This window comes from Pyrus communis, chromosome 6 (genome assembly GCF_041283825.1).
Source record: "Pyrus communis isolate YQ-2024b chromosome 6, ASM4128382v1, whole genome shotgun sequence".
NCBI lineage: Eukaryota > Viridiplantae > Streptophyta > Magnoliopsida > Rosales > Rosaceae > Pyrus > Pyrus communis.
Window position 1 is genome coordinate 13,272,704 of NC_142570.1, and position 20,498 is coordinate 13,293,201.

The window sequence follows — 20,498 nt, forward strand, 5'->3', positions numbered from 1 at the left end:
TTAAAAATATATGTACATATATATTTATATTTTAACTTTCAGTTCAGTTCAGGATTAAATCCTACTATTGTTATTTCTAGTATTTCTTTTAGTGGTATAAAATTATTAAATTAATATTTTTCTTATTGTGTAACGGGTTACCGACGTGTATATCTGGACCGACCCATTATCTTAACAGGTGTTTATCGCGATACCCGATAATGACCTGATTCGTTATCCTGTCAACCCGAAAACTTGTTAATTTTGTGTTGTGTTGTGTCGGATTAACGGGTCGTGTCAAAAATTACCAAGCCTAGCTGTAGCACATTGCAAGGAGATCCCAATAATTGAGCTAATATTTGAACTTGTTTTCCTTATTTGGCTTTCCAAATTAAGCTAGAAAGCCCATTTTCTCTTATTATTTTGCTCTTGGTCTTCTAATTAGTGCTGGAAAAAAAAATCCCGAAAATCCCGAATCATACTGAAAAAATTCCTAACCAAAAATCTCAAAAATTTTGGTAACAATCCCGAATCGTTCGGTATGGGAATTGGTCTCACATTTTCCTTTGTTCCGGAATCCCAAACCGAAATAATATAATACACACACACACACACACACACACACACACATATATATATATATATATATATATATTATTTAATCTTAACCAAGCCGTTCCTCTAGCCAATAGCCATCTTTCTTCACTACCTTTTTCTTTTGTTTCTTTTTTCTTTTTCTTTTTTTTCTTGATAGCATCATCGTCTTCACACTTCCATTGACAGCCATCCTCTATCTCTCTCCCTCCATCGACTCCCTCAAATGCAGAAGCAAGCCCAAGGCCTCCAAATCCTTTCTCAATCTTCAAAAGCAACCAAACCTGCAACCTGCTCTTCCCAAAGCACCACACCCATGGCAGCCTTTGTCTAAGGAACCCAATCGTTCTTCCAAGACTTCAGATCCAGAAAGCTTTGATGTGAGAATTATACGCACACAAATTAAACCCTCTTTTTATCAATTGTAGTGAAGAATGTAAGTAGGGATCGTTCTGGACCGGGGATTAGGAGGAATTGTTAATCACTTGGATTTGACTCAAAAACGTAAAAACACAATATAAAACACCAAACTAGACCCAAAGAATGCAAAACTAAAGTTTAAAACACTAAGACAAACCAAAAGACTCAAAACAGCAAGAAAACACTCAAAACTGCCTTAAAACTACTTTCTGAGCAGTTTTGAGCACTAGAGAAGAATTTGGACGAAAATAGTTATAACTTGACTCAAGATACTTTAAAAACACAAACTAAATTGATTTCTAACTAATTTGACACTCCAAGTAAAGGGGGATTTTGATTTTGACGAATTTGAAAACAAAACTTAAAACTTTGTAAAACGAACAGATTTTAAAACGAATTTGGATTTAATGAATGGAATGAAGGCTAGCTAAGGGGTTCATCTCCACACATGCCATACTTGCACACAAAACGATTTCTAATTGCTTTTCAATAAACCATGAATTCTCAATGCCCCAGATTAACCGTGAATTGCACTAATTAACCCTCAGATTTTCCTAACGTTATTGAATTGGATGATTGCATACGACAACCCAAAGCATTCCCCACAAGTTCCCTACATGAATTGCATAATATAGATACAAGCAAGAATAATTAAGTTCTTTGAAAACCATAAGCATTGACGAAGCACTCGTTACTATGAATTGCATGAAACTTATGCCAAGAATTTACTTAACGCAATTGAGATCATCAACTTTTACTACTTGTGAATATAAGTTTGTAACGATTAGGTGAAACTTCCTTATATCCTAGCATTAGATTTATGCATGATAATTAAGCGTGCACTCTCAACCAACACACACAAATCAGTTTAATTCAAATAGATAAGTGAATTGAATTCACAACTTATGAAACGCAATTAGAGGTAATCAAATCATATAGCAAGCATGATCATGGTTTCGAATTCCCCCCCTAGCCAAGGGGGGGTTTAGTTCCTCATACGTACAAGACAAAGAAAAGTAAATTTAACTATTGAAATTAAAGGAGAGGAAACACCTAAAAATTCCAGCAACTCGAACTTGAATTGCATGAACGTCCAAGCCCTCTTCTCCTCCTCTTTGTTGCGGCACAAGGTCTAAGGACAGGTTTTGGGTGGTATTTGTATGGAGGAATGGATGTGTGATGGTAGGGTAGTGTTTAGGAGGGATGGGGAGTGCGGCAAGGTGGGAAAATATGGAGAATGGTGAAGGATGGCTGCGGCAAAGAGTTGGGAATGTATTTCTGGCGAATTTCTGAATGTGGAGGAGTGAATGATCATCAATTGGTGCGGCAAGGGGGTCTATTTATAGTGCAAAATCCCTCTCAATCAGCAAGGAAAAGGACTAAGTATTTGAAGATGACAAGGAAATCAAAACCCATCAGGAATAGGCCATCTAGAAGGTAGGAAACCCCAAAGTAAAAGGAATAGAGGCGCCAGATTTTTAGGGTTCTAGAAACAAAGTGTTTTGTGGTAGAAATTGGCACTTCTAGAAGGATTTGAGGCGCCACCTTTGTAGGAGATAAGATAAGGTTTCTAGAATCATGATTTAAGTGCCAGATTTGTAGGGAAAAAGAGATAAGGGTGCGGCACCTTCTTAGGGATAATGCTAGGGCTTCTAGAAAGCCTAAAAACCAAGGGGAGTTGGATAAAACCCACGGCAAAGATAGGATAGGGCATCTAAGGCTTCTAGAAACCCTCCAAGATAAGGTAAAGTGCATGACATCCCTATAGGATTAGGATAAGGTGTCCTAAAGTGTTTAGGACTCCTCTTTGTGGCTGAAAACCTTGTGCATTAGGATTAGGAAAGCTAATCCTTCTTCATCTTGGAATTCTTCTCCTTCTTGGACTTGGAAAACTTCTTTGTTGCTGCAACTTGAGGCCATTGGGATTTAACTTTCCTACTTCAAGTAGGAAACCTTGCTCAAGTAGGAATCATCATCTTCAAATCTTCAATTTCGTCCATCCTCTTGGCTCCAAGCATATGATATCCATTCCAACCTCTAATTCGCTCCAAAAGGCTCCAAAATGCATCATTTTGCATACTTTGCCCTTAAATCCTGAAAATACATAAAACTAGCTTAAAATACTACTTTACTAAGGAAAAACACTATAAATGCACAAGAACAAGCTAAACTAAGGTGCATAAATATGCCCCTATCAAGCTTCACGAATTTAGGACTCAGAAACAATCACATATTGATGTCATGGCATCAGAATTCTACAAAGCAGCGCCATCGCTGCAGAGCAGAGTAGCCCTCCGATGGCGATTTTGTTTGGCAAAACATGGAAAAGCTCATCGATGAGGATGGGTACTTCATTATGTTCGATACACGTTGCAAAGCGCTTTGACTTCTGAAGGCAGCAAAGATAAACCCAGGAATGAGAGGGATCGAGATGGGGGTGGAGAGGTCGACGAATCTGGGATGAGGTGTGGCTATGTGGGTTGGCAGGGGGTGGGAGGTTGATGAATCCCGAACCATACCGAAATCCCGATTTTTTTTCGGGAATACCGAAATTTCAGTTTGGTTTTGTTTCCGAAACCTTATCCCGAAAAGGATCGATTCAGGATTTGAGATCCCATTTTCGGTTCAGGATCCCATACCAAACCAACCTTACTTCTAATAGGTTAGATTTGTCTCCAATTCTCTCTAAACTTTTTTTGGACTTCAAAACAGCAACAAATCATCTTTCCATGTTTCAATAAGGGTCAACTACACACTAACACCAAATAGGATCAAACACAACCAATTTAACTTAAAAACATCACAAAAAGACTAGAATGGATGGTATACATGTATAAAATATATGAGTTATTAAGTGCAAGTTTTGCTAAACTTTGGGGCTAAGGTACAATTATCTATACTTTTTCGGGTGTTAACCGACACACAACAATGTCACAACGTGCTACAAGTTATAACAAACTCACTAAATATATTTATCATCCCCGCATCTATATAAGTTGCACTTAAAATCTCCTCCAACTGATGTGAAAATTAACTTGACACACAAATTAAACCCTAATGTTAACAATTGTAGTATATATGTAAGTAGGGATCGTTCTAGACCGGGGATTAACTAGGGGTGCTAATCAACACAAATAAGACTTAAAAACACTAAATTAGACTCTATAGACTCAAAACAGACTCAAAACACTCAAAACAGCAACAAATAATAAAAAAATACTCAATTCTAGACCTAACAAATGATTTTTACGAAAATAAGACTTAACTTGACTCAAGAGACTAAAAGAAAATAGATTTTGACTCAAATAACAAGACTCAATGGAAGGGGGATTGTTTTTGACAAAATTAAAACTTAAAACAGAAACTTTGCATAAAACACTTTATAAAAACGAATTTGGTGAATTGAAAAGGGTGAAAGGCTAGTTAGAGGGTCCTTCACCACACATGACATATGCATACAAACCAATTTCCAGTTATTATTCCTTTAGACTGTGAATGACAACACCCCAAGTTAACCGTGATAGCACAAATTAACCATCAGATTTTCCTTAACTCATTGAATTGGATGGAATACACATCGCAACAAAATTATCCTTAGCAAGTTCCCTAACTATGAAAAGCATGATAGAAAGACATATCAAAGGTCATTAAGTTCTTTGAAAACCATAAGCATTGACGAGGCATTCGTAACTATGAAAGGCATGATACTCATGCCAAGAATTTACTTAACACAATCATGACTAGTGACTTCCACTACTTGTGAATATAAATTCATAACGATTAGGTGAAACTCCCCTATACTTTAGCATCAAATTCATGCATGCAATTAAGTGTCCACCCTCAATTAACATACATAAACAAGTTTTGATAACTTAGATAAGCAAATCACATTCAAGACTCAAGAAACAATAACTGGACGTAATCAATTCATATAATACATATAATCATGGCTTCGAATTCACCTCCAACTATAAAGAAATTAGTTCCTCATGTCTTTGAAAACATAAAACCAAATTAAACAAACATTGAAATAGATCTAAGGATAGAGAGAACCAAAACGTCCCAACAATTCCAATGGTAGATTTCGAACCCTCCTTGGATTTGCAAGCCACGACACAAAGCTCTTTCCTTCCTTCCTTGCAAGCACACACAAATCTCCAAGAATTATCCAAGAAACCTGCGGCACTCACTCCTTTTTCTCTAAAATATATCTGAATATATCGGTATGTCCCCCTTGACATAGGTGCATAAATATATTTATATAGGCTAGGTATGGCATAAGCTGAATAGGAATAGAATTGTGCAACCAAAACCCAAGTGGAATGGGTTAAAACAACCAGAAACCAAGGGGAATTAGGATTGAAAGGTGCGGCAGAAATTAAAGCTTCTAGAAAGGATGTTTTAGGACATATTTCTGATTCCGAATCAACAGCACATGCGGCAAGGGTGTAGGAGAGGAATTACAACTCCCAATCCACCAAGGAATGGCATATATACGGCACACAATGGATAAAGCTTCTAGAATCTGAATTATGTATTTAAATGTATAATTAATCCCTTCTAAATAGCTGGAATTAAGGCACAAACTGATTTGGATAAGATAAAATAGAATAATGTTAGATTTAGGAAAGGATAAGGTTGGTTAGGATAGGATAAGATAAGGTTTATTTGGATAATGTTTTGGATAAGGTCCCTTCTTTATTGTTGATTCCTTATCTTCAAAACTTCTAATTTTGATTCTCCAACCCTTTAGCACATTCCTAGACACCTTTGGTCTTCAAATTCGTCTATCCATCTGGCTCCAATCATAAGCTATCCATTTAATGCCCAAAACTGCTCCAAAAGGCCCAAAATTACCTTTTCTTGCCACTTTCGCCATTTGAACCTGAAAACACACGAAAATAGCTTAAAACACTCTAATAAGTAGAAACTAACTATGTAAATTCAAGAAAACAAGCTAACTAAGTCGCATAAATATGCTCCTATCACCAACCAAATAGAAATTGGGTGCCACTAAACCAACTGGGTATATTTAATAACATTATAGTATAAAGAATAAAAATTTAAGCCATTTAGAAAATTTGGGGTCGCTTTCAAAAGAGATTTTAATCTTTAATTTGTTTTTAGTCACCCATCTTTTAAAAATGGATTTTTATAGTACAGGTCCAATTTCATAGGCATGTAATGGATGTAACGGAGCTATGTGTTTTCCCTTCCTGAGAATTTGTCTGATTGAAATTGAGGCTAAAAGATGATGGAGAATCTGTGGTGCTATGGTGATGGCAGGGTTTTAAATCACTTTGGTTTTTTGGTTTGTTTGGTTTTTGTGTTGGGCCCTTTGATGATTTCGGGCTATGGTTTAAAGTTTGTGGTCTGACTTTTCCTTTGATCTAACTTGTTGTATCTGGACCTTTGTGTGTATGTTCTTTGTTGGAAGTGAAATCTTTCCTTTGACCCAAAAAAAAGAAGAAGAAAAGTTTCCGTCCAACAACCAGCCTTCTACGACCATGTCAGAAAATTTCGTGTCCATGATTTCACACAAATTACACCACTTGCCATTGTAATTGAAACAGCAGATCCCAAATTCTGCGATACGTTTGTAACAAATTTTATTTTGAACCAATATATGAAACATATAAGTAGAAAATGCAAACGATGAAACCCGAAACAAATTGCAACTGATTTTTGTTGCATTTCGAGATTCTTGCATGTTGTAGTGGTACGCTAAACCGATCTGTTTATTCTTTTTTTGTTTCTTGGTTTTGTATATTCGTTGTTTGTATACCTGAATTGGTAGAAAAAAGGGTTTTCTTTCTACCTCCATGGATGGATTTTATTCATTTTTGTCTACCTATTCTGGTGGAATGCTTTATGTATCTCCAATTCTCTATGTGTGGCGCACCCAATCCCTCTCCTCCTCTTATGGCCAGTGTGTGTATATATCCATTTGATGCAAAGCTTCTTGTTTGAGTTTCTGTGCTTGTACCTTCGTGGGGCTCTTTTTGATGCCTCCTCTTCTCTGCTTAGTATCCTCCTTTCTGTCCTGAAAAACCAAAAACCAAAAATTAAAAAATAAAAAATAAATAAAATTGTATACCTGAATTGCGGGAAGGTTCAGATTGAAGTGGAGCGACAACTTTTTTGAGTAAAAGTCGAGAGATTTTATTCAAAAAGGGAGTAGTAAAATTAAACCAGTTACAGGATAGACTCCTCAAAGAGCAAATTTGAAATAAGGTTACATGGTTCTTCAAATCAGTTATAATTAGAACTCGAAAGAAAGGCATAACGCGCTAGGCGTTGAGCAATACTATTAGCTTGGCGACAAACGTGAGTGGAAGAAACCCCAGTGATTGAAGATGTCAGCTCTCTGGAATCTTCAATGGTAATCCTGACATCAGAGAGCTATGGAGAAGAATCCCAGAGAGCAGCAACAATCTAGAGTGAACCACATGAGAACAAAATTTGAAATCCCCCTTGCATCGCCAATAAGAGACCAGCTCTAGCAGCCACTGCCTCAATGTGAAAAGGGGAGGAGCTAAACTCTACTTTTTCCATTGGTGGGGCATTTAGGTGATTTTCTCATTAATGGATGATTTTGGATTATGTACATTATTAACCTTACCAATAGGTTTTTTCCGTCACATATATTTTCTTTATGTATAGTATGCAGTATGAATATTGAAATGGTATGGTTTTATGAGGAAATTTGGAAAAATAATCAAAATGTGAACTTCATATAAACTTATAGACATCTTTTCAAGTTTATAATAATTATAGCCAAATGTTGATATGAAAGTACTAATATACCATAAAATAGAAATTAAGAGATAAGAAAGAGAGATTGATGCTATTTAGTACTACGGTCTACTGGTATTCCTTTTCACTTACTTGTGAGTGAGAGGTCTTAGGTTTGATTCTCGCCAAAGGCGAATTTGAACTACATTGTTACAAGCCCATTGTGAGGGTAAGCCCACCCCCTCCCCCCCTCTTACTGCAGATAATAGCGATTGTCAAAATAAAATATAAAAAAGAAAAAGGAGTTTGAAAACAAATCCAAAATCCAAAAACCAAAATCAAATTAATCTAATATTATCCCGATGTCCTCCTGGGTTTCGTTTTATTTTTCCAAAGAAAAAAAAATGATCCATGAACACAAGGATTTTCTTGGTTTGATTTGTGTGTGATAAGAAAAAATTGTTTATTTAGTTAGGTGTATGCATAAGTCAAATCCCTCACATTAAAGGGCATGAAGCCAAGATCATAAGCACAGCTAGGTGACAGTACTAAGCCGATCTACTTTAGAAACATCAAAATTCATTTACCAATGTGTTGGTCTGCCAGATCAATCACAATACAAATCCCAAATGAAGGAAATTATCATGTCAACATCTTATATTAATTTTTTATAAAAAGAGAAGGACAAAATAAAGAGTGTGAGAGGAGAGGATGAAAGGGGATGGAAATAGGAGGGGAAAAAATCCTTGTCCCTCAAACAAACCTACTTTTCACCCTAAAACTCAAAATCTCTCACAATCTCCAACACTTGATTAATCCAGGTTTTAGCAAAAATTGTTTATTGTTCATCATTTTTTTGTGAAATTGTTGTTGGGTTTCAATTGTTGTTAAAAAATTGGAGGTGGAAAAGAAGTAAATTTCTACAGGATTTATTTTGAAACTCTCTTCTTATCTCTCAATTTTTATTTTAAGGGTATATTAATACTTTCAATCAACATTTGGTTATAATTATTCACAAATCTAAAAAGGTGGCTATAATTCTATTTAAGGTCTAAATTCTAATTATTTTTTCAAATTTCTCAGTTTTATGTGTAGGATATAAATGGGCCGGATGCTTGCGCTTCATCTTCTTCCAATTCAAAAAGAAAGCAAAGAATAATCCAACCCAAAAAAATAGCAAAATAAGAAGAAATAAATTCCTTAAAAAAATCAATTAAGATAAAATGAATTTATATAAGGGTAAAATTGGTAGAAACATAATAAATCATTTTAAAAATGATGAGGTAGAATGGACCTACATCAATAATTACAATAATTGAACTATTTTTAATATTTGGTTCACAAAATTGGACATAAATCAGATTAACTCTTTTTTGAACAAACTGTTCTAGCCTATTTTATCTAACAAGAGAAAAAGGGCCGGCGGCAAAGAGAGAAAAGAGAGAGATGTGCTTGTAGAATGTGTATAGATCCGTGTGTGTTATTCCCTTTTATGTAGTGCCTTTATTTATAGTAATAAGAGGGATAAGAAATCCTTCATCCCCAAGGAATACAATTCCATATAGGAAAGAATAATTAGAATCAAATATAATCTAGGATTTACATAATCACACTTAAACTAGAAAGTTTATAAAACTCCCCCTTGAGTGTGTAAATACTCAAAGTAGATTCGGCTTCATGTAGAAGTTGAGGAAGACGACTCGTCGACACTAATTCTGTGAACAACGTTATTCTCAATAAGGTAGGAACTTGCATAAGGAAATAAGTCTCACTGAAAAACCCTAAGGCTATGGCAAAAACCCGAGTAGGGACAAAATCCATAGTCTAAGGAAAAATGCATGAGTAATGCAAAGTCAAATGAAACGTCTATGGGACATCATTAGGGATACGATCAACTCAAGGTGGGTGCCTCGTTAAAACCTAGTTAGGTAGCAAAAACCCTTTGGAAAAAATGCTCCTAATTGTAGGGAAAAATAGTACATTAAGATCAAGCAAGTATATTTCAGGATACTCCCCCTGAGTTTGATACAATTCCAAAGAGAACTAGCAATGTTACAACTTAGAAAGTTTACGCATACCAATTCCATGAACAACCTTCTAAAACGTCTCATTCGGTAGTAATTTGGTGAAGAGGTCAACCAGATTGTCTTATGAACAGATTTACGTGACTTCAATTTTCTTATGCTCTTTTTTTTTTATGTGAGAAGAAGAACGTCGGCGCAATGTGCTTGGTGTAAGAGATTGCGATGCCTCCAACGGTAAAGACATAACCTGTTTCAGAGCGCGCCTTGTGCGGATCAGATAAGTATCTTGCGTCGGCATAACCAACAAGGCGAGAATCGACTCGAGATAAGGGGGTGCGGCATCACTTGAGGATCTATAGAGATAGAACAAGCCATATCTATAGTACCCTTAAGGTAGTGGAAGATGTCTTTAATACCAGTCCAGTTTCTGGGGGTTGGTGCATTATTGTATCTTGCCAAAAGATTAACATTGAAGAAGATGTCACGTCTAGTGCATTGAGTTAAGTACAATAAAGCACCTATCACACTTAGGTAAAGAATTTCAGGCTCCAAAATCTCTTCATCATCCTCCTTCGGACGGAAGGGATCACGTTTTGCATCTAACGATTGAACAACTATATGAGTACTCAAAGGCTTCGCTTTATCTTCATTAAAATGGCGCAACACTTTAATGTACTAAGATTCCATCCGAACGGTGCTCTATCTCAAGATCGAGATAGTATCGAGTCTTTCCTAGATCTTTCATCTTAAATTCTAACTTCAAGTGCGCGGTAGTTCTTGCGAGCTCTTTAGGAGTTCCGATAAGGTTCATGTCGTCGACATATACTACAACGATCACAGAACCGGAATATGACTTCTTAATGAACACACAAGGGCATAGTTTATTGTTCACATATCCTTGACAAGTTAATTACTCACTCAGACGGTTATACTATATTTTTCCAGATTGCTTCAAACCATAGAGTGAACGCCTAAGCCAAATTGAGAACATGTTCTGGGGTTAGGAAATATTTGATGCAGTCAATGTAAGTCCTTCAAGAACTTTCATATAAATTTTCGTATCAAGATCCCCAAAGAGATACGCAATTACTACGTCCATCGGCTGCGTATTCAGTTTTTCAGAAACTACCAAACTGATAAGGTAGCAAAAAGTAATCACATCCATTACGGGTGAATAAGTTTCATCATAATCAATCCTAGGGCATTGTGAGAAGCCTTGCCTAACAAGACGATCTTTGTAACGCACAATTTCATTCTTCTCATTATGCTTCCGAACGAAAACCTACTTGTAGCCAATGGGCTTCAGATGTGGAGGAGTAGGAGTTACAGGTCCAAACACCTTACGTTTCGCAAACAAATCGAGTTCAACTTGGATTGCTTGTTCCAGTTTGACCAATCGGTTCAACATTGACATTCATCAACGGAACGCGGTTCAATGTCATCGCTTAACATGATCTCAACAGTTACTGCATATGGTAATGCATCATCGATGATCATCTCATTTCTACACCACACATCATCTAAGCTAACATAATAGACCGAAATCTCATGATTCTCGGAAGGTGGATTCGTTTCTTCAAGGATGCTTCTGTAATCTAGAATTTCCTTATAAGTTGGATACAATGAGTAAGTGACAGTCGAATTCACAGTAAGTTCTTCAGGTGTTTGTGCCATGGGTTTCTTCTTCCAGAGGTGTGAATCCTTTGAACCAAGTGGTCTACCACGCTTTTGTGTAGAGGCAGATGTTTGGATAACCACTAATGTACATGGATCACTAAAGTTGGTATCCCGGGCTTCCAGGAGGGAAGTCTGTTGTACATCTGGTATATCCATTTCTGCAGGCACATTCGCAGCTGGAATTTGTGATTTTGTCATTTATGCTAGATCGATGAAAACATCTGAGCGGTCCAGGATCTAAATGAGACAAAATGGGAGTCGTCCATGATAATTCGCGTCATTCTTCAGGAACGTTGACGTTCTTAGCTCCCCCTAATGACGAGAAGATTGTCTTATAGAAGTGACAATCCGTGAAATGAGCGGTAAACAAATCGTCTGTCACATATAGACTGCAACAAAAAATGCACAGATATAACATGTCGAGTTTGTATCCAGTAACCCACTGAAGGGCACTATATGGTTGGGTCGCAAAATGCCTCAGGTGGATCAACATAGTTGCGTACAATATTACATGGCCCCAAGCAGTGATTGGGAGCTTAATACATATGACTAACGATCGAGCAATCATTTGTAAGCACTTAATGAATGCCTCCGCTAGGCCGTTCTGGGTGTGAACATATGGTACATGATGTTCAACTTCAAACCGAACCGACATGCAATAGTCATCAAAAGTTCTAGATGTGAATTCTCCAGGATTATCTAATCGAATAAATTTGATCGGATAATCAAGATGGCGAGCCTTGAGCGTGATAACCTGAGCTAACAGTTTGGAGAATGCAGCGTTCCTTGTGGACCACAAGCACACTTGTGACCAACATGTGGAAGCATCAACCAAAACCATAAAACATCTAAATGGTCCGCATGTAGGGTGAATTAGTCCACAAATGACTCCCTGAATCTTTTGTAGAAAAAATGGGAGGATTTGAACAAATCTTGTCATAAAAAGGCTTAGTAATAAGCTTTCCTATGAAGCAGGTTTCACATGCAATTCCTTGAATCGAACCTAAACTTCGGGTTAATGGATGCCCGTGTGATGATTTGAGGATACGGTGCATTGATATTCATCCAGGATGTCCCAAATGATCATGCCAAAGTGTAATTTTGTGCGCGATCCCTGAGGTTGGGCCGGCCACATAGTGGCTTTCTATGAGGTGTATGGTTATAGCATACAGATCACTCGGGATACGCTCCATCTTCTCTAAAATACTCTTCTGGGCATATTCGTAGGAAGTTATGCTTAGAAATTCAACTTCCTTTTCTACGTGGGTTTCAACATGGCAATTGCTATATCTAATGTCCTTAAAACTCAACAACATTCATCCGAAATGTGGAAAATAGAGTGCCTCATCAATGGTCAAAATTATACTATTTGACAACATTATACGTGCCTTATCGTATCCTTCGATCAGGTTGGATGGGCTTGAGAGGGTTGTCAGAGGTGCATTCTTAGGTATGAAGTTAGTGAAGTAGATGTGTTCATGCAAAACGTGTGCGTGGTTACACTATTTGCCAGACAATTAACTTCCCCACTAGTCATACTTAGAATGAAAAATTAATTTGAATTGGTCACATGCATAAAAGTTTTGAAAATAAATATCCATTCAAAATAATTTTAAGTATTCAAGGATGGTAATTAATTAAAAACTTAATATCCAAAAGCAAGTCACCAACAAATAATCCACATAAAGGAAAATTGTTCAAAATTTAACCAAAAAACAAAGGGTGGTTCGGCCACTACTGTGGAATTCAGCCCCAATGTCTAAATTTCAACTAGAAAAATAGTTTACATCTAAGATTCTAATTTTTAATGGGGGTAACAGCCTCTTAAAAGTTAGAAACCTTCATCTTGGTACTCTCTAGTTTGTCCACTTGCACAAAGTTTGATTCAAACTTCTTACGACGAGAATGATATTCAGCTACTGGGGAGCTCATCAAACACAGGACCAATGGTCCTTTGAACCACATGGATAACACATGTCTGCATCCATGGTTTCAGGTGTTTTTCACTTATTCTTGAAGTTTAGGGCCTTAGGAGCGAGGTTAGGGCACTTCTAGGCTTTGTTTCCTCCCTTAGATTGCCCTTCGCTCTGTTGACCTTGATGAGGTGGCTTCTGGCCGCCTCTACTAAGGCTCTTTTAGCGTTTTGAGTGTTGGTTTGTGCTATAGTGTGCTTCAGGCACAACAGTCGTCCCAGTAGGTCGAACTTGATGATTCTTCATTAATAGCTGATTCTGCTTTTCAGTGATAAGTAAAGCAAAGATCAAATCTGAAAACTTAGTGAACTTCTGAGCTCTATATTGTTGCTGCAAGACAATATTAGTAGCAGAGAAGGTTGAATATGTCTTCTCTAGTAGCCTATTTTATTTGACAAGGGAAGGGGGGCTGACGTCAAAGAGAGAAAAGAGATAGATGTGTTTGTAAAATGTGTAGAGGGATGTGTGTGTTATTCCCCCTATGTAGTGCCTTTATTTATAGGAAAGAATAACTAGAATCAAATCTAATCTAGGATACAATCACACTTAAACTAGAAAGTTTATAACACAAACAATATTATCTACACGAATGGAAAAGGGATGGACTAAGCCTCACAATGAACTAGCAATAATATGGTTTAAATTCACATTTGGTGAGAATCAAAGCTAAGACCTCTTAATTATAAGTGAAGAGGAATATCAAATTAACTCTTTTAAAAACCCTCATATTGTTATGATTTTTTTTTATTGAACAAACAATATCATCTACCCTAAAAGGGAGGGGGTGGGCTTAGCCTCACAATGGGCTAGCAATAATGTTGTTCAAACTCGTATTTGGCGAGAATCGAACCTAAGACCTCTCACTTACAAAGAGGAATACCACTAGGCCACAGTACTAAGTGGCATTTCACATTCCGGGTCAATATGTAATATGGAATTAATTAAGACATTTTCTATGTAAATCCTAAGCCTATAATAGGCACTCTAATGAGAAGAAAGACACTTGGATTTTCTCCCCCCAATCATTCTTTTGTTTGTCTCTATTCTCTGTCTATCTTGTTCTCCATATTTCTTATACTTTATTTCCAACACATTATCAACACAGTCTTTATAGATCATATTTCTCAATGATGCTTTCAATTGTTCTTCCTTCCTTCATACATATAAATCTTGTATCTGACAAGAGGAATCTTTATGGAAAAAAAAAGCTACAACATCAAGGGATTGTAGAAAAAACAACTACGATTCGAAGGATCATAACATCTATGTTTCTGATTCACACTTTTTGTAGTCATAATTTTAGTTTTATATGTTTCTTATTTTTATATATTCTTTTTCTCTATTGTGTTTCTGCTAAAAATATGTGGTTTCGTCGCAGATTTATTACAAAGAATGATATGTGCAATGCTTGTGAGATTTCCACCATGAATCGCATATATATCGTGAATGCATATGGTTCCTAATGAATCTTGAGTGCACATGGTTCCTAATGAAAAAAATAAAATTGGCATCTTTAGTATTAAAGAAACAAGAAAAAAATTGGAATACTTATTCTAAAGGTCAGTTTCTATTTTCATGATTAGTTTGTTTGTTTTAATTGCACATTTTTTAATATAACAGTTCAATGATGGCTATTCATAATATGATCTTATTTCCGGTTTATTTTATGTTATTACCCCATTTTATTATTAGATCCATTGATCAAAGAGCTAAGGAAAAGTTGGTCCTCAATTTATATGAGTAATATGAGATGACGAGTTTTAAAGAGATCAGGATCTGCAGTTCCTCTTATCATAGAATTAGATTGGATTTTAGTCTATTGATTTTCAAATCTCACACAATGATGAGTAGGCGGCTTAAAGCCTCATGTATACAATGTTTAAGCAATTGAGAGCTTATTGCTCGTTGTGTCAATAACCCAAATGGATATTGAATATGTGTGGAAGATCTAGTATTCGACAAGGCCATGCATGCTATTCCATTACGATGCATCACGTCAAATATGAAAGGGAGGCATGTAGCCCCATAAGTAATGAATATAAAGTTCATATTCATGCACTTGGGAGCCTGTAGCTCATTGCGTCTATAACTAAATGATTATATGAATATGTCAGACTCGGTGGATTCTCCTCACCTTGAGTATTTTTCTCCAACGTTCATGAGAAAATTACTCTCTCCTTTTCTAGGAATAAAATTGCACAGCCTAGTGACAAATTATTGAATCAGAACCTTAAGTTCGCTGATTCTAAATAACTGAAACCCAAAAGTTTCTTGGTTTAATAACATAAACAACCCAAACCAATTTTTGATAGATTTGTGGTTATGCAATTAGGGATATACCAGCATGCCTTGATTTCGATCGGGATGTGTCATATTGAGCATGACTTTCTTTACCAAAAACATTTGGTGCATTTTTTATTTTTTTACCGAGTCTTGATTCTTTAAAAAAAGAAAAAAAAAAGAAAAAAAAAACAAAGGAAAAATGGTTGTGTCAGTTTTACAATTATGAATTTGACATCGGTGGACATAACCCAGTTTGAGATATAAGACTTGCTCTCTATACCCATAGAAAAATCATTTTATTCCATTCGTAGTGGTTGAGTTTATTCTCCCACCTTGAGCTTACAAGTAATTAACGTTTGATTATCCCCCAATGGCTTGTCTCTTTATTCTATTTTATTTATTTTTCAGCACGTTTATTATGTTAATTTCAATTTTTTTTATTTATTTTAGTTTCGTATATTATTATGAATTCATTCATTCAATTTCTTTTATTTGAGAAGCTCCTACTTTCTCTAATGAGTTGTATCACACAATCATAGAAGTAGTGTATGCTTATATTGTCATGAACCAAAAGTTCATTGACCAAATGATGGCATGATTATCATGGCCATTCATGATCCACAATGATGTGTCTGATAATTACAAATCCGTATAGACATATTTTGAGGCCTCAACACAGCGTATTTTGCACATCCTTGCAAGGATTGCTCACATGAAAACTTGGTCCTTAGACCATCTAAAATTTACTTTGGATCCTGTATTTTTTTATCGAGACTTTAAAGTGTATTTGTGATTATTTGACCAATGACCTAGATGTATCTATAACATGGTCATTACTCGCAATTACAAGCAAAATTCCCAAATTTAGTAGGTTATTTCATGCCACTTGGGATTAATTTTGAGCACACAACTCTCATAGCTTACCACTAGCTTTAAGCATTTTATTCATTGCAAATTTTTGCTTGGGAGATGCATCTTGATCACATGCATCATCATGATCATTTCGGTTGATGTTTATTTTCAAACCAACGAATAATTGTGTACACAAAGATGGTTTTCATCCCTTAAACTTGGTATTCAAGTCAATTTGTTTCAAGTTGATCTCATGTTACCGCATTTTTGCTAGTCATCACTTTGGTGAGACAATATTTTCAACATTCAGGGGAGAAATGATAGTTTTCAAAGAACTTCAAGAATTAGTTTTGATACATCTGCATTTGTCTCATTCAAACTATATAAAGCCATAAGTGAAGTGACGTTGATTAATTTGTTGCATGCTTAAAACATGACAGATATATAGGCTCTAAACTTTGAACTCCTCGTAAGTAGAGATTAATAAAGTCCAAGCCCTAATTGTAAATAACGCTCCAAGGGAGGCTATCCCAATTCTATAAATAATTTATCTTAAGATGTTTGTCCTGAATGTGACAATAGAAGCCCCAAAGAGGCATTGTACCTAAGCAATGTAACTTATAAATTAAGCATGCGCATTCGAGTGAGAATTGTTGGATCGCAAATTGATGATTATAGTAGCTACTCACATCATCAGGGCTATTCAGTCATGTTTTCCCATTAAATGTCGACAATTGTAAAAGGGTTGGCCAAACTAGAAAGAGGCAAATTCCATTTTGAAAGCCATTGAAAAATGTGGAATAAGGGAACTTGATATTTATACCCCCAAACGTTATTCTTGTGTGTTCATAATGAAATAAACTCACTAATATCGCATGGTTCTTCATAGTAGAGACGTGAGTATTTTTCTGTCATCATATATGCAGCCACATTTCTATAAGTACAATGTTATTTTAAAGTTGAGACTCATAGCATGTGGAGACTGCATACTACTTGAGATTTTTAAGTTTTATCTCTCTCGAAGCAAATTTATAAAGAATAGAAAATGCCACAAAATTCTTATTCAAAGTTTTCAAATGAAAAGCATAAAGCTCAAAATATGTACTCAATACCTATTCTAGATAAATTTGGTATAAATTGTCTGAACAAGTACTTTGTTAAATCGAACTGAAATACATCGTTGCAACATACTCTTAAAAGAGTCAAGAGTTTTTAGTATGACTCTTGAAGAGCCTACACAACTATTTATTTATATGGTTTATATTTACCATGGAGTTTATACTACTCCTAGTTTATTTTAAACCCTTGATTTTATTTTATATTTGTTTTTTTTTTTTGCAGGAACACAAACAGTTGTTGTCAACTCACGCTAAACTTCTGCACTTCCCCAAGTCAAGCCCCGCTCAAGCTTAATACTGAAGAACATTACTTCAAACTTGACAATGATGACTAGTCGAATCAAGACTAACAATCATCAGGGGTAGTCACTTATTTATTCGAGTTATTCATCCGGTGAAGTCTTCGACAACATGCTAAAATTGACATACAGACGCATTATGCACTTTCCCTTCGACTAGGTTTTTATCCCACTAGGTTTTTCCTGTTAAGGTTTTAGCGAGGCAACATTATGTGCATCTAACACCATATCAATATTTCATAATTCATGGTGCCTGATTTTTCTCTTTCACTAAGGTTTTTTCCGACTGAGTTTTCCAAGTACGGTTTTATCGAGGAAAGTACTATTGATTGGTGAACATCCAATGGAGAGTGTTATGAATACCATTTATTATATGGTTGTTCACATTCTGGGTATTACATAAGACCTTTTCTATGTAAATCCTAAGTCTATAAATAGGCACTCTACTGAGAAGAAAGACTCGAATTTTCTCCTCTCAATCATTTTTTTTTTTTTTTTTCTCTCTATTCTCTATTATCTCTCTTGTTTTCCATATTTCTTATACTTTACTTCCAACAAAGATTCCTTTATGTCCTTTTTATTCTTAATATGTTGAACAGTAAACATAAAAATTATGGATATATAGATAGGAAATATAAAATGGTCACAAAAACATTTTTATGACGACCTGCAAACGATTTTTTGTTGCTAAAGAGGCTATTTATATCTTTAGCGATTATTTTTAGATAACTATCTTACACTAAAAGTTTATTTTATTTAAAAGTAAAACGTGGAAGAGAAAATGAGGACAACTGATATGATTAACTGGCTATGAGGTTTTGAAGGGAAAAAAAAAAAGTAAAACTATTTTGTGTTTAATATTGCCCATAGCTTTTATTTTGGTTGTTTTTCTTTAGTTTTGTTGACAGGGTTAATTTTGTTTTCTCACCCTCTTTTGATTGACAAAGTGAGTTCTGTTAATAGGTAGTTTAGATGATTAAGTTCTAACGGTGAACTATGCATTTGGCTATGTAGACAAGTGATGAACCCCTAATCCCCCCCCCCCCCCCCCAACACCTCCCCAAAACCACCAAAAAAAAAAAAAAAACAAAAAAAAAAAAAAAAAAAAAAACCAATTTGAGACTTGATTACAATACTTACATGTATTTAATAAAAATTAGTATCTCAATGGTCATATATGGTCTCCTGGTTATGTATATATGTTGATATAAATTATATGTGACCATATTAAATACGCGTAAATATTGTAGTAAATCCCAACAATTTGAGCTAGTGTGGTGCTAATTGTTAACAATATAATACTTTAGGTAATAAATTGAAAAAACATATTAAAAGTTAGGCCCATAAAATGATCCCAAATCTCATAGGTGCATTATACAATCAAAAGAACTCAAATGTTAATCAGGTAGTAGTTTATTATGGTGCTAACTACTCTTCTAGGTCTATTCCACAATATTTTCAATCATCTGAACCAACCATTTTTTAAGTTATTACTAAAAACTTATTCTTACAATATTTAACTAAAATTAGAATAAATCTAATTATTTAGTTGTGACCGATAAATGAACCAACATAATGTTGTTGATAAACTATGAAATGTTGACAATGATGTTCTAAATGAGGACTTGAAAATGAAGGACATCATGAGATCACGTAGTTAATGACTTGCTAAGAGGGTACAAGGTGGGCTTAAGTTAGCCATAATGTGGTTTAAATTCATTTTTGACGAGAATCAAATTTAAAATCTCTCACTTATAAGTGAAGATGAATATTACTAGACCATTGTAGGCATCGAAATTTTGGTGAAATAAATGTTCACTAATGCATTAAAGTCTTGACAAGCCAGGGCATATGGCATGCGCCATGTGTCTCACAAATCGTACACATAGATATGACTCATCAAAATCAGATGAGTCATCAAGAATGACACGTGTCAACATTTAGCAGAAAGAAATTATTTAATCTTAATTTAATTGAATCAAATATTAATTGATAGATTCAAATCACGAACCGGCCCACAAATAGAGTCCTGGTTCTTTCGTCAATTAATCAAGCCCACAATCAAGGCCAAATCCATTCGTGGGCAAGGCTTAGAGAGTCTATAAATAGAAGGCTCCAAGACAAAGAAAAAGGTCAAGAAATTATTTGACGCCCAGACGCTGAAGCTTTGAAAATCTAAAGCTCTCAAGCACCCAAACACTCAAACACTCAAGAAGACTTGGAAAACGTTTCGTGTTCTTTGTTAAATCCTGTGAAGAACCACCAAGCACCATTACACATGCCGGTTTCTCCATTTCCAAGAGCCAAAACCTTGCGGCATTCGTTCATCGAAGATCAAGTCATCGCAACCCTTGGATCAACAATACTACACATCTACACATTTTGGAGATCGAATCAGAGGATCAAGTTGTAAAGAGATTGTAACCCTACAAATTCATTAATACAAACAATTATTTTGTACATGTGTTCTCTTGTCATTTGTCGTAGGATATTCGTGTTTACAAATTTGGCACGCCCAGTGGGATCATCTATGCCTCTCATTTC